We start from the raw sequence: 12,369 nt of genomic DNA on the forward strand, positions 1-12,369 counted from the left end.
ACATTTCTTTTGGTCCACCCAGAATTAAAACTTGTCAGTTTTCTTGCCAACCAGCAACACACAAATTTGAAAGAAATGTCATTTCAGGTCAGAAGACATTTCATTTAGGCTTTTTAGCATTCATTAAAACTGAATATAGGTAAATTTCAAAAGGAACCATTAGTGCAAAATGAGAAGTGAAAGTTTCTGTTTTGAAAACATCAATATGATCCATCTTGACATTTCAAAATGTTTCTTTTGACCCAAGAATTTCATTCTGCTCTAATAAAGATTGTTCTATGTAAGAAAATTAGGGGAAGCATTTTGATACTGATGATGATTCCTTACAAAGCACTGGAATGGTTAAAAAGTGGTTAAGTAGCAATCTTCTTAGATATAGCTGGAGAATGTCCTTTTTTTTTTTTTTTTTTTTGGCTTTATTCAAAGAATGCAGGCAATAAACCAAATTAAAATACATAGACTATAGTGTCAAGGGAAAGTTTTATCCAAACAAAATTGAAATAAATTCATGCATCTCACTAGGTTAAAAAATCAAATAAACAAATAATTTTGCACATATGTCATGGTCTTAACATTTTGTCATTGCTCTTCCGCTTTTAAAACAATAAGACCCAAATGTGGATAAAATCATCTTACTCTTCCCACTCAAAGTGAACAACTTTTTCCAAGTTCTTATGCTGAAAAAATGTGTTTCTCAGGAATTAATGATTAAAACTATATAGAATAAATGTTTTAGTGCTCTAGTTAAGGAAAAATAAACAACTGCATTAGCTAATCTGAGTTCAAATAAACAGATGCATAAGCTGGGCCATTTCAAAGCAATGCAGAACTGAACAGAGACCATTAACACTCAAAACACTTCATAAGCTTCAGAGATGGTTAACCTCTTCAAAACAATGTGCCTAGGTCTTGCATGGCTGCACTGAAGAGGTGAGGAATAACACCCCTACGTAGCAGCAAGCTGTAACGGCAGATTTGTTGAGCATGTATCAGTACGGAAGGTGGCTCACATGAACTTAATTCTAAAGATGAAGAGAACAGAAAATATGGTCTCATTTATTGCTCACTGCAGCCAGCAAAGCTGACCAGGCATAGCCATATCCAAGGCTTTTGAGTCTTAGCAAAAAAATCTGAATTTTCAGGAGTTTTAGCTACTGTGTGCCAGAGAAGACTCTTTGAAAGATAGCCCAAAATTTGTGACATGGTATTGACCCTTGCTTATCCAGTGCTGTGATTTGAATGATAAAAACTTCCATGGTTTGTAGTAAAATCTTGGCTACCTGTGCATCTTAGTAACAGAGGTGGAAAGCATAAAATCTGTACTTTGGTGCACTGTGGATTTTAAAATAGATCTCTCCAGATTGTCCCAAGTCTGTGAACTACTGTGAAAAACGGACCCAAAAAATAAGGTGCATGTTCCACTGCATTTATTTTTAAATAAGTATGTGCGTGGTGTGGGGGTGTTAAATACAGAACCATCTGAACTAGCAAAGGACTGAAAGAATGATATATAGGTCTCAGAACACATAAGAAATAAAAAGGCCTCATTAGGTGCAATATTGCTGATATCCAGATAGAAAACAAAACCTGCCAAAGTCCTAATTCAAGCACTGTTTTGCAAATGTTTTAATTCAAACTGGCATGGATAACTTTGTATGAATTTTTGATTCTATCAGCTTTCTTCACAGCTCTATAAAATAATTCAGAATCATTGCCCAACTTCTAAAATTTTAGTTCACTGTGGGAAAGGGGGAGACACTTAACACTTTCTGAAAAGCAAGCAAACAAGAATTTGTTCCTCAGGAGTCCACCCCAGGTTTTACACAGAATTCAGTACATGTCAAGAGACAATTTTGGTGTTTTAGCCTTAGCCAGCACTATGGGATTACACATAGGAGCACAGACATGATCAATAAGGTTTCTAGTTACAGAAGTCACTATTAAAACCTTTACAATTGCCATTTGCACGTAATTAACATTAGCATGTGGTTTACAGCATTCCCCACACTATGAATGCTGCTGTAAAGATAATTAGGTAAAAGTTAGAATTGTAAAAATTTCAATTTGTGTATTCCTTAATATGGAGTCTCAATGTTGTGATTTAACTCCCAATAACTGCAGAAGCAACAGAAGGCTTTGCATGGGAAAGGAAAAATAATATTTCTTTTAAGAGCTTCTTAAAAATTTGTTTGATTTACAAAATCCTCTATAGTCTGCATTATTATAGCCTAACTAATCTATACTATAACTCCAAATGTATATATTGTAATCACTTAATTTTTGCTCTTGCAGAAATTTTTGTTTCTTCTGTTAGAAGAATTCCACTTGGAAAGTTCAGTTTCAGGATTTGATAAAAATAGCTGTAGGAACTCCTGCTGTTTTTGAGGTCAGAACTTTTAAACAGGTTTTCACATTTGCCAGTTTTTACAGCCCATTTTAAAAATATGTGCTAGTGTCAGAGAAGCCCAGCTGTGCTGAAATGATAAACATGACTAGGGATGCTTCGGACTGTGGATGACCTATTCAAAACACAGGAATGAGGACTGATTTTTCAGGCAAGGGGAGAGCAGCACTTCTGGCACCCTAGGGACTTTTTGCATTGTACTAGGTGTGTACTCACCTGCTTCCAAAATGTGGGCCCAGGGAATGGTCACACCACACTAGGAAGCCATGAGCTACCTCAGCTGAGATGTAGTATCTCTGCATCACCTCACAGCCTGCAGTGTAGACAACTCCTGAGTGTGTTTGAGCTGTATAAACATAACCACAGGCTAAACAGTTCCATTGTTGAATACAGATTTCTACAGTGCTGGGAAACAGAATTATAAATGCCTTTTCATAAAAGCATCCTAAGGGTAATGGATGCCTAAAATACATCGGCTCCATTATCAAGGAGTAGATTATCCCAGCTGAATACACAGTATCAGAGTTTCCTGATTTGTATATAACCTACATTCTTAACATTTTCCTGGAGTGCTGTTAGTTTGGGTTAGTAGGACTTATTGTATTCTCAGTGTTGAAAGATGAATAGGCCTATCAACTGAACAGCATAATAAATTTGTTAGGCTGCACATGTAGTGCTCCACCTCTCGCTCGTTCTTCATCATGTATAATGTAGGCTAATGCAATATGACAGCTGTTAGCAGAAAAATGGTGCAGCAGCCATAAAAAAGTGATTTATGTCTTATTACCGAGGCAGCTAAAATTAAGAAGCTGGTGTTTGGGAGGGCAGCAAACAAGTGAAATGTGAAACACAGCATATATATATATATATATTCATGAAACATAGGAAGCTGTGAAATGCTTAGACTGACAGAGAAATTCTCCCTGGATATCCACCACAAGGTTAGACTAATAAAGGACATAATTGGCAGTGATGTTTGTGGATGTTCAGAGTTGCCTACATGTCACAGCTGCTTATGCTGGAGTATCAGAAGCATGTTAAATGCATCTCCTGACGTGAACCTAAAGATCCTTACTACAAAATGACATAAGAAAGCCTAATTTAAGGTGGCAGCTGGCAGAAAGAACAACATCTCAAGCAGGAAAGTTGTTCTTAGCAGCCACAATGTAGGGGAAACAGTGGGATGGGAGAAATAACGTGGGCCTCGCTCCCTGCTTCATTTTTTCTGCTGGTGTAAATCCACCAGTTTAAGGTTACAGTCACAGATTAGGGATTTTTCCCTAGATGCTTAAACGATGAGCATCAGAGAAAATTCTGCATTTGGTTTACAACATACTTAATGTGACTAAACATGATCATGCAACATCTTGTCAGTTTTGCTACTGAACGATGTAACACATTAATTTAAGGCTCAGTGAATTATAACCACAACATCAGATCGCTCCTTGGTTTCTGTTCAACATACACTGTGTATATGTACTATAAACACACATATGTCTATGTACGTATATACTCAGGCTGCTGTTAAGTGTGAAGTTTTTGGTTCAGTGGGTGGCACTCTTCCTTCTCAGTCAGTACTAAATTAGTTCTTTCCCCCATGGTGCTTAATGAATAGTGGAATATGGTCAGGTCAGAGAGGTTAATAGCCCTACTTTTGTGAAAAGTGCCAGGGGATCTTTCTTAGCAAGCAGTGAGAGCCTCACATTAAATACCATTTGAAAGGCAGCCTGGGACATGCTCAGAGTCACAGACTGGGGTGCTGCTGTAAAGCAGAAATAGGGGGAACCATGCTACATGGTTAAGCGACTGAGTCATCCAGCCCCCCTAGATATTTACCAGATGCAGTGAAACTTTATGTGGAGTTACGAAGTAATAGCCAAGGGTAGTGTGGCTGGAAAATACTAGAGCTTCTCTTTGGCATTTTGATTCAAGTAAGTATCAGAGAGGAAGCTTTCACCTGGTAGTGTGTAGTCATGTTGTAAATAATCCTGGATGGGGATCTCTCAGACCCTTTGCTGTCTTACTCTGGGTGCAGTAAAAACTGAATAGGTTGGAGGAAGTGAGACCTGTGGCAAAAATGACCGTATTTTTTGCCATTGGTAGAGGCCTTAGCGTGGACAACAATTCCAGTCCTTTCAGGGAAGAGCTATCGAAGCCCTGGTTTCTATGCTTTAGATCTCCTGATTGACTTTCTTGCCACTGGGTAACCAGGATAGAGATTATTTTAACAGATTGTTTTATGTTTGATCATATCCATGGCAAAGTGAAACAGCTAGGAGAACTCTATTTTGTGATGCCTTGTTGAGCTTTTTCCCTTTGCAATTCAGTGTGGCTAGAAGTTGCACACTGGCAGCTATATGGGCCTCTGTGGGATGACAGCCACTGAAATTTAGCCATCAAAGTTTGTGTGACTACAGGATTAGGTACAAGTTTGGCAAATGCCAGCAGTGCCAGTGGACAGGCATTAGTAACCATAGAGCATTTCTATACCTAACTCCACAGAGACCTAGATGGTCACTGCTACCACACTGAATTTTTCAGTCACAATTGAAATCACATCTGGATCCTCAACTGTTTCCCAAGGGCATCAATGACACATTGCCCTCTAACATACTACTGACCAGTGTCCTCAGGATTCAGCTTCATACATGGCTTGTCTCCCCTCCCCAACCTTTCTGTCTGATACACAAAGAAACTCTTTTGCATGGGCAGAGAAGCCTACTAGACCATTGGTGGTGATTTCTGCCTCCACAAGCCACTTGGGGATTAAAGTACCAAACCCCGGTACGTGCTCACATCTTAGAAGAGCATATATGATTTTTTGCATCACTGCTGTATGCCTGAGTGAGCATTGCCTTGCACTGACATCAACCGCCTCGCTGCAGCATCATGCCAAGGAACTCATGCTGCTTCAGCACCCATGACTGGCTTTGTCTCTGTTCTGAGCATCCTGTGTAGGGAGCCTATAACTGCCAAGTGTGGTAAAGTGGCTTGAGAATGATCCTGTCCCACTGCGGCAAGGGCCAGAAGTGACAAGAAACATGTACCTAGTTCAGTGGGAATCCTTAGCAAAAAGATTTAACAAGGACAGCTGGATCCACCCCACTAGCTCTGTGAGATTGAGATGCCTATAATTGTGTCTCTCTGCCATAATTCTCTTTGCAAGCTGCATGATTAAATTTTACTGTAATTAGGGTACCATACTATTAAACATAAACTTTTTCATCAGTTTCTCTGCAATCTCTCTATTAGAGGATCCAAAATACTGTCTTTACATTTCTGGTAAAAAAATATTCATAAATCCTTCTGTTAGTTGATATTGAAATAATATCATTACATTTGTCATGAACACTGTTCTCTCACTAGTTATCTCCTGAAAAGTGTGATTGTTTCAGATGTCCAAACTAGATGTTGAGACTAATTCCAAGCATACAGGAGTTTGTCACATAATAAGATCTTACATTGATACGGCCTGTTACCTGAATAGATTCCAGAAATTAAGTACAAACCATGTTAGGAATCACTTCAGCTGTCATTGCTCAGTGGTATTCAAGGTGAAATGAGGTAACTTTTAAATAGCATGAAGTAAGGTTGCATAATAATTTAGGTCAAAAAGTGAGTAACATGTCATGTAACTGAGAAGTTAATGAACAAAATATAGTGAGTGTAGAACACCAGATACCATGCATCACTGTCATCATTGTAGATCCTTTTAGACTATTTCTTGCAGTCCAAGTAGAGAAAAATGTTAACATTGCTGTCAGAAACAGTTTCTGCAACGAGATACTCTGATGACAAAGGATGCTTTCCATTTTGATGGGCACTGTTTAAAATATGTTTACAAGTACAAGGTACAATGAGTGTACATATATTGGAAAGCTGAAGAAGTTACTTTCTTGTGAAGTATAACAGCTTTAATAACTGCAGTAGAAAGAAGTTATTCCTGCCCACTACAGCAGGATTTTTTTGCCCAATTATAAAAGGTCATGTGATATCAGGAATTGAAGCAGTGCAGGCAGACTGAAGCAAGCTGTACTTATTTGTTTGCCTTTCCTTTTTGGAATGGCTGTGCAGCACACATGGATCAAAGCAAAGGGTCGTGTGTGTGTGGCTGCAACCTCTACCATTTCTTCTTTTATGCCAGATCACACAAAAGTGTTCCAAAATCAGGCAAATTTTGACAAATACTCCTAATCCTAGGGAATATAATCTGATCAGGTGAACTTGTTATTCTACGTAATGGTTTTACCGAGCCATCATTTTTTTATTAGTTATATGTTATATATCATCTTGGCCAAGTATACTGCTGAAAGATTATTTTTCTACATGTTTTTTATCTTTCAGTGACAATTTATGCTTTACTTCTGTGTCTTTCTATCTTTGCACAAATCACTAAAGCACCAAATCCTTTTCAACAACTACCTTAGTAGATGCAAGATTTCCTTCTAGAGAAGCACCATAGCCTCTTTGTTTATAAAGACAAGGCATAGGGCCACATGTAATTTTGCATCTAAACAAATAAATATGATGTTTATGTGCCGCTTCAGTTCAAAATCAGAATTTTTATGTTAGTCTTCAAAGTCTGTCTTGTTCTGCTTGCTATATTTTACAATACTTCCCTGACCTCCTGCCTCTTTACTCTCTTGCCTGATAACTGTACAGAGAGGTATTGCAAGGATCAGCCTGAGGAGTAGCTTACCATTCTCCTTCCACGCCAGAGTTTTCTTCAATAACACCCTGAACGCCCTTGCCACAATCCAAAATTAAGGTTCTTCAACAGACAGAACTGAACTGTAGCACCTCTATTCTGTGCTGGCTGAAACTACCTGGGCTTGGGTCCAGACACCAGAAAGTTTTTTGGGGAGTGCTATGCCTGTGCTTATGTATGCTTTGTCCTTTGCCCTTTTTTTCTTTTTTTTTTTTTTTTGTGTGTGTGTGTGTGTGTGTGTAACTGTCTTCAAGTGCTCCATAATGAAGGCTATTTCTGCCTTTGTTTATTCCAGAGTTTGCTAGATCCTGATTTCAGTTATACTTTCCTTCCTCAAAAATAATCCTAATGCAGTAACTTCAATACTCCTCTGGTATCCCTGAGATCAGGTCTGATTCACTTCTCCTATACGTAGCCTTTAAAATCAAATTTGTTCTTTTTCTCTTTAAAACTGTCATTATGTTCTACTGTACTTTAAAATGTAGTATTACTTTGAAAAAAGAGCGTAAAAATGACATCTCAGGATTCTATATTTGTCTGACAGTTGTTTCTGTTGCAAATGTGCTCATTTTATAAGTTAAAAAGCGATTTCCTAACACTTAGCCCTGCAAAATGCACAGGCTGTTATGATTCAAGCTGTTGACATACCATCATCAGATTCTGCAACCAGTGTAGGCCACCTTATATTGTAAAGCCTCTGTCTGCTTGTACCACCCTGTCTTCTTCATATCATGCCCTTGGTGACACCGTCAGGCCCTTTGCATTGCATGAGCCTGTTACAGGACTAAAGGATCACATTATGCAAGGGAAATACACGACACAGAATAAAATGCAGCTCAGGCTTTGTGTTAGAGTGGCAGAAATGACAAGTATTAGTAACAGTAAAACTTTACTTCTCTTACGAGAGGCAAACATAAACCTGCTTGAGGTCATTCTTGGGGGGGCAGGTTTGAGGCATAGCACTTTTACCACAGAGATCTGGTCACCGTTCTGCTGAATGTACCAGGAAAACTTTCATTTGGTCTCAAAGGAGTGTCTAAGAAATTTAAAGCAGTACCTCTCAGTTTTGTAGAAAGGGTGATCTGTTCAGCTGCTTTGACAGGAAATGTATTGCTAAGGGTGCATAGGTGGCAGCTGGCCAGGGAAGGGGTTAACTGAAAATGGTGGATGTAGCATATTATGGCACCAAGCACACTTCCACATCTCCTTGCAGTCAAAGGTCTGTCTTTCATTTTCTTTCATAAAATGTATCAAACAATTTGGCATTAAAAGTACAACTTTTGTCATATTGAGAATAACAACGTGTTATAAGACAAAGGAACAAAGGCTGGAAGTTGAGGGAAATTAAAAAAAGGAAGAAACAAAGAAAAAATGAAGATGTGAAACAGTTGTGTTTAGTTTGGGGAGGGGGGGGGGCGGGGAGGAGAACAAAACACTTCATCTTTCCCCTACCTCCTTGTCTCTTTTTTAATATACTTGAAAATGCAGCATTTGGGAAAATCTACATGTGTCTAAATTTATGGTCTGTGTTACTTTACTCTGCATTTCTTTATCACACTTTAGTCATCCATATATCATTTTGTAGAAAGCGTATGTGGCAGGCTGATGCATGTCTTATTTTATAAATATTTATTACCTACTGGTGTGTTCTGATCTTTGAAGTTACATCCACTTCTTTTCAGTCTATGTTTCCTCCTTTTCCCTATTAAAAAAAAACTCTTGTCAAACAATTTTCTTTATGTGGAAATACTATCAAGACTAGTTTAATTTTGTTTTAGCTTCATCTTTGTTTTAGTTTGTCTTGCTTCCTCCTACCTCCCTTCCTTTTCTTTTTAGATAGTGTAGGCCAGGAATAATAATGTAAACACCATCTCTGTTGCTGTTGCATGAATGCAGCAAGGCAAACCTGGCCATTCATAAGCTGATTTGCCCGTCAGTCAGTCTCCTCAGGGATGCATATGGCTTGTGCAACTGAAACAGCTAGGAGGACTTGAACTTGAGCTTGAAGGAAGTAGTGACTGAAGTAGTGACTGGCCTTTGAAGAGGGCTCAGAGGTAATCATCACAGGCTGTAGCTCTCAACAATGAGGATAATACAGTTTTCTGACCTTAAAAACATGCATTTAAAAAAAAAAACCACCCAAAACAAACAAACAAACAAAAACCCAAAAGACAAAAACACACACATAAAAACCAAAACCAACTGGGTTCATTAGAAGGATAACCAAGCTGTCTGGTTTGCTGCAGCATAACTGTATTTTTGTTTTGTTGTGTTGAGTGAATCCTCTCTGTACACACAGAATCAGCATCTGTTCATAACCTGATCCTCCGTGTTGTTCTACCAGAGAGAGAGTACTACTAAGGTAAACATGAAGTAACTAATGGAGAATCAGCAATGAGCTTTTCCAATCAGAAACATGATTACCTAAAAATTAGGTCTTATTTTTCTTCCCTCTGTCTGTCCCTCAAAGGAAATTGTGTGAGGAGAGCTTGAGTGAGCTGGACTTTCTCAGCCTGGAGGAGAGAAAGTAAAAGGGAGGCCTAACTGTGGTCTTCAGCCAGCTAAGGAGAGTTTCTGTTTTACCCTGAAGTCTGCCGTTCTCTTTCGATAGCCAAAACCATGTTTGCATTTTCCTGCTATACCAACCAGTCTCATAAGCAACGAACCTTGTCTTGCCTAGTAATCCCTAACATTCAGCTTCCTTTTCTCACTGATACCACTTTGTCATAATGCTCAAGTCCCTTTCCCAAGGTGCAGCTCACTTCTGTCCATGTGAAGTCAAGACTTTGTCATACATGTCCTGTGTTTCCTGTCACTTTACAGTTATCAATACTGATTTTCAGCTGCTTTTTCATTGTCCTGTCTTTCTGCAAGTCCTTTCTGCTAAGTCCTTCTGCAATTCTGTGCCACCAGCCATTGCCTTTGCTATTTTGATTAACTTGGTATTGTTAGGAGACTTTGTCATCTGACTTTTCATCCACTCTTCAGATTTCTATACTCTGCAATAAATAAATGGTCTGCAAGTTGCTTTGAAATATTTTACCCTTCCAGCTGTCCCTTTTAGTTCCTTCAAGTTTTCATAGGTTTTTGCAGTTTCTCTTTCTGAAAAGGCACTCTGCTCTAGTAGAGGTAGGTAGATAGAAAGATGGACAAGTAAACTTACCTTCTTGCTGAGTGTGGTATAGTTACTGTTTCAGAACAATGTTTTGGTAATAGATTCTTGAGCCAGGTTCTGCATAGCAGTTTGCTTCTCTTGTGCGATTCCCTGCCTAGCTGAAGAGGTCATTTGTGACAACAAAATATTTAATCTCTTCATCATGACCTGATGTGATAGCTACTGTATGGGAGTAATTGAAACCAATCCCCCATTGCTGCATTTCCTCTCCCTGCAGTTCCTCTGCTCTTCCGCAGGTCCTGCAGACCCTCTCGGTACCTGGGCTGGGTTACTTGCAGGGAAGTTCTAGTACTGGGCTTCTCCTGTTTGGACCTGGAGTTTCTATTCATAGAGAATGTCTTTTATTTGTTGACATAATTAGCTTATTTATCTGATCTCTCTCTTTCCTGCCTGGACATGCTGGGGTAGCATAAAGCTCCTGTGCCTGAGGGTATTTTCTTATGCTATGGAAATAGGAATGAGAAGTGAAGCCTGAAGCCTAAACCTAGAGCCAATTTCACCACAACAGCTGTGTACAAATGACCAGGCTGTCCACTGAAAGCGTGAGAAAGGAGTAGGATTTGCACAAAAAGGTATGCATTTGAAAGCATGACAAATTTAAACCTGATTCATACTAAGGTTACTTGCCAGTGCTGAGACAGGCCTGAATTGCTTCTAGGAGTTGTGTCATGTGCTAGAAATTTCAAAAAATTGAAATAGTGTGATTTGTCACTTGTTAACCAATCAGTCTGCTCAGTCTTTAAGTAGATTTGTGGCTTCTGTACACACCCAGGGTGGCAAAAGCAGTGAGTGTCTGATGCCTGAAAATGGTGCTGCATCCTCTTCCTGCATTGCACCACTTCTGAGGCTGGCAGGATGCTGGGAAGGGCTCTGTCAGTGAAGTAGAAAACACACAGCTCAGCTGATAACTAAAATTTAGACTTTTGAATGGGCTCTTTCTATGTAGAAAGATCCTGTGAAATCGCATTCTATAACTACAGATTTTTCTGCCGCTACCCTGATTTTGGTTATCTTCACATTTTTCAAAGGCATTCAACTCTGATCACTCTCATATGTGGTTCATTAATGTGCCTACATCATCTACCATCTTACTCTTTGCTGTTTTATACTCGGTGACCTTTCTTGAAAAATAGGACTTCATTTTACTTTCAGTTAAGCCATCCAGGTCTGTAATACCCTGCTGACTTCATTACGATCAAACCCAGGCCTATAAACTGCATCCTAATGCAGCCATAAGAGACATTCTTGTGTGTGTCTAAGTTGTGGAGGAGCAGTCTGCTCAGAAGCTCCTCTAGGGAACTCCGTTAGTATCACTTGCCAACTTTCCTCTGAATGTTTTTCTTGTTTAAATAAAGCTGCTATGCTGTTTTTGTCTGCTGTTATATGACATTCAGGAGGCCATAACTCTGGTGATATGCATTTCTATCTTCTCAGAAACAGTAACTTTCTCATGCAATAGAGACTGTATTAAATAATTGTTATGGTACTTCCTAATGTGGTGTTGTAATGCGTACATTGAATTTGCCATGGTGTCCATGTGACATTGCAGTGTTGCTATTCAAAGATAAAATAAACTGATTCCCTCTCATAGTCGTCATCAGACAAAGATACATAGATAGTGTACACTCCTGTGGACCTTTCTCCCAACCCTTTCACTTCAGGTACTCAGAGTTACTGACTGTCGTAGAGAAAAGGGAAATCTCACTGTTCACATAACTCTGTCCTGCAGAAAGGATTTGTGATGCTTTGATGATGAGCTGATTTGTAACAAGCTGATGAATTTCTGCACTTTTTCCAGTCAGTGCAATTTGCAATTCTAGCAAAGCTGATGAGGAGCAATAGTAGATGGGAGAGATGTGATCAAATGGTGACAGTGTGCAATATAGCTCTTTTGAAACCATGAAATGCCCAGGGGTCATAGAAGCTGGGCAGCAGGTATTTGCAAGCCATGTATTTGATCACTGTGCTATATTTCTATCAGCAGCATAAGGGAGAACAGTCACTCTGAGCCTTAGGCAGTACTTGAAATCAGTCTGGTGGTTGTATTTCAGGGAGACAGACAAACTTAAGAAAGAAAGGGCT

The sequence above is a fragment of the Falco biarmicus genome, chromosome 4 (assembly GCF_023638135.1).
Source record: "Falco biarmicus isolate bFalBia1 chromosome 4, bFalBia1.pri, whole genome shotgun sequence".
Lineage (NCBI taxonomy): Eukaryota > Metazoa > Chordata > Aves > Falconiformes > Falconidae > Falco > Falco biarmicus.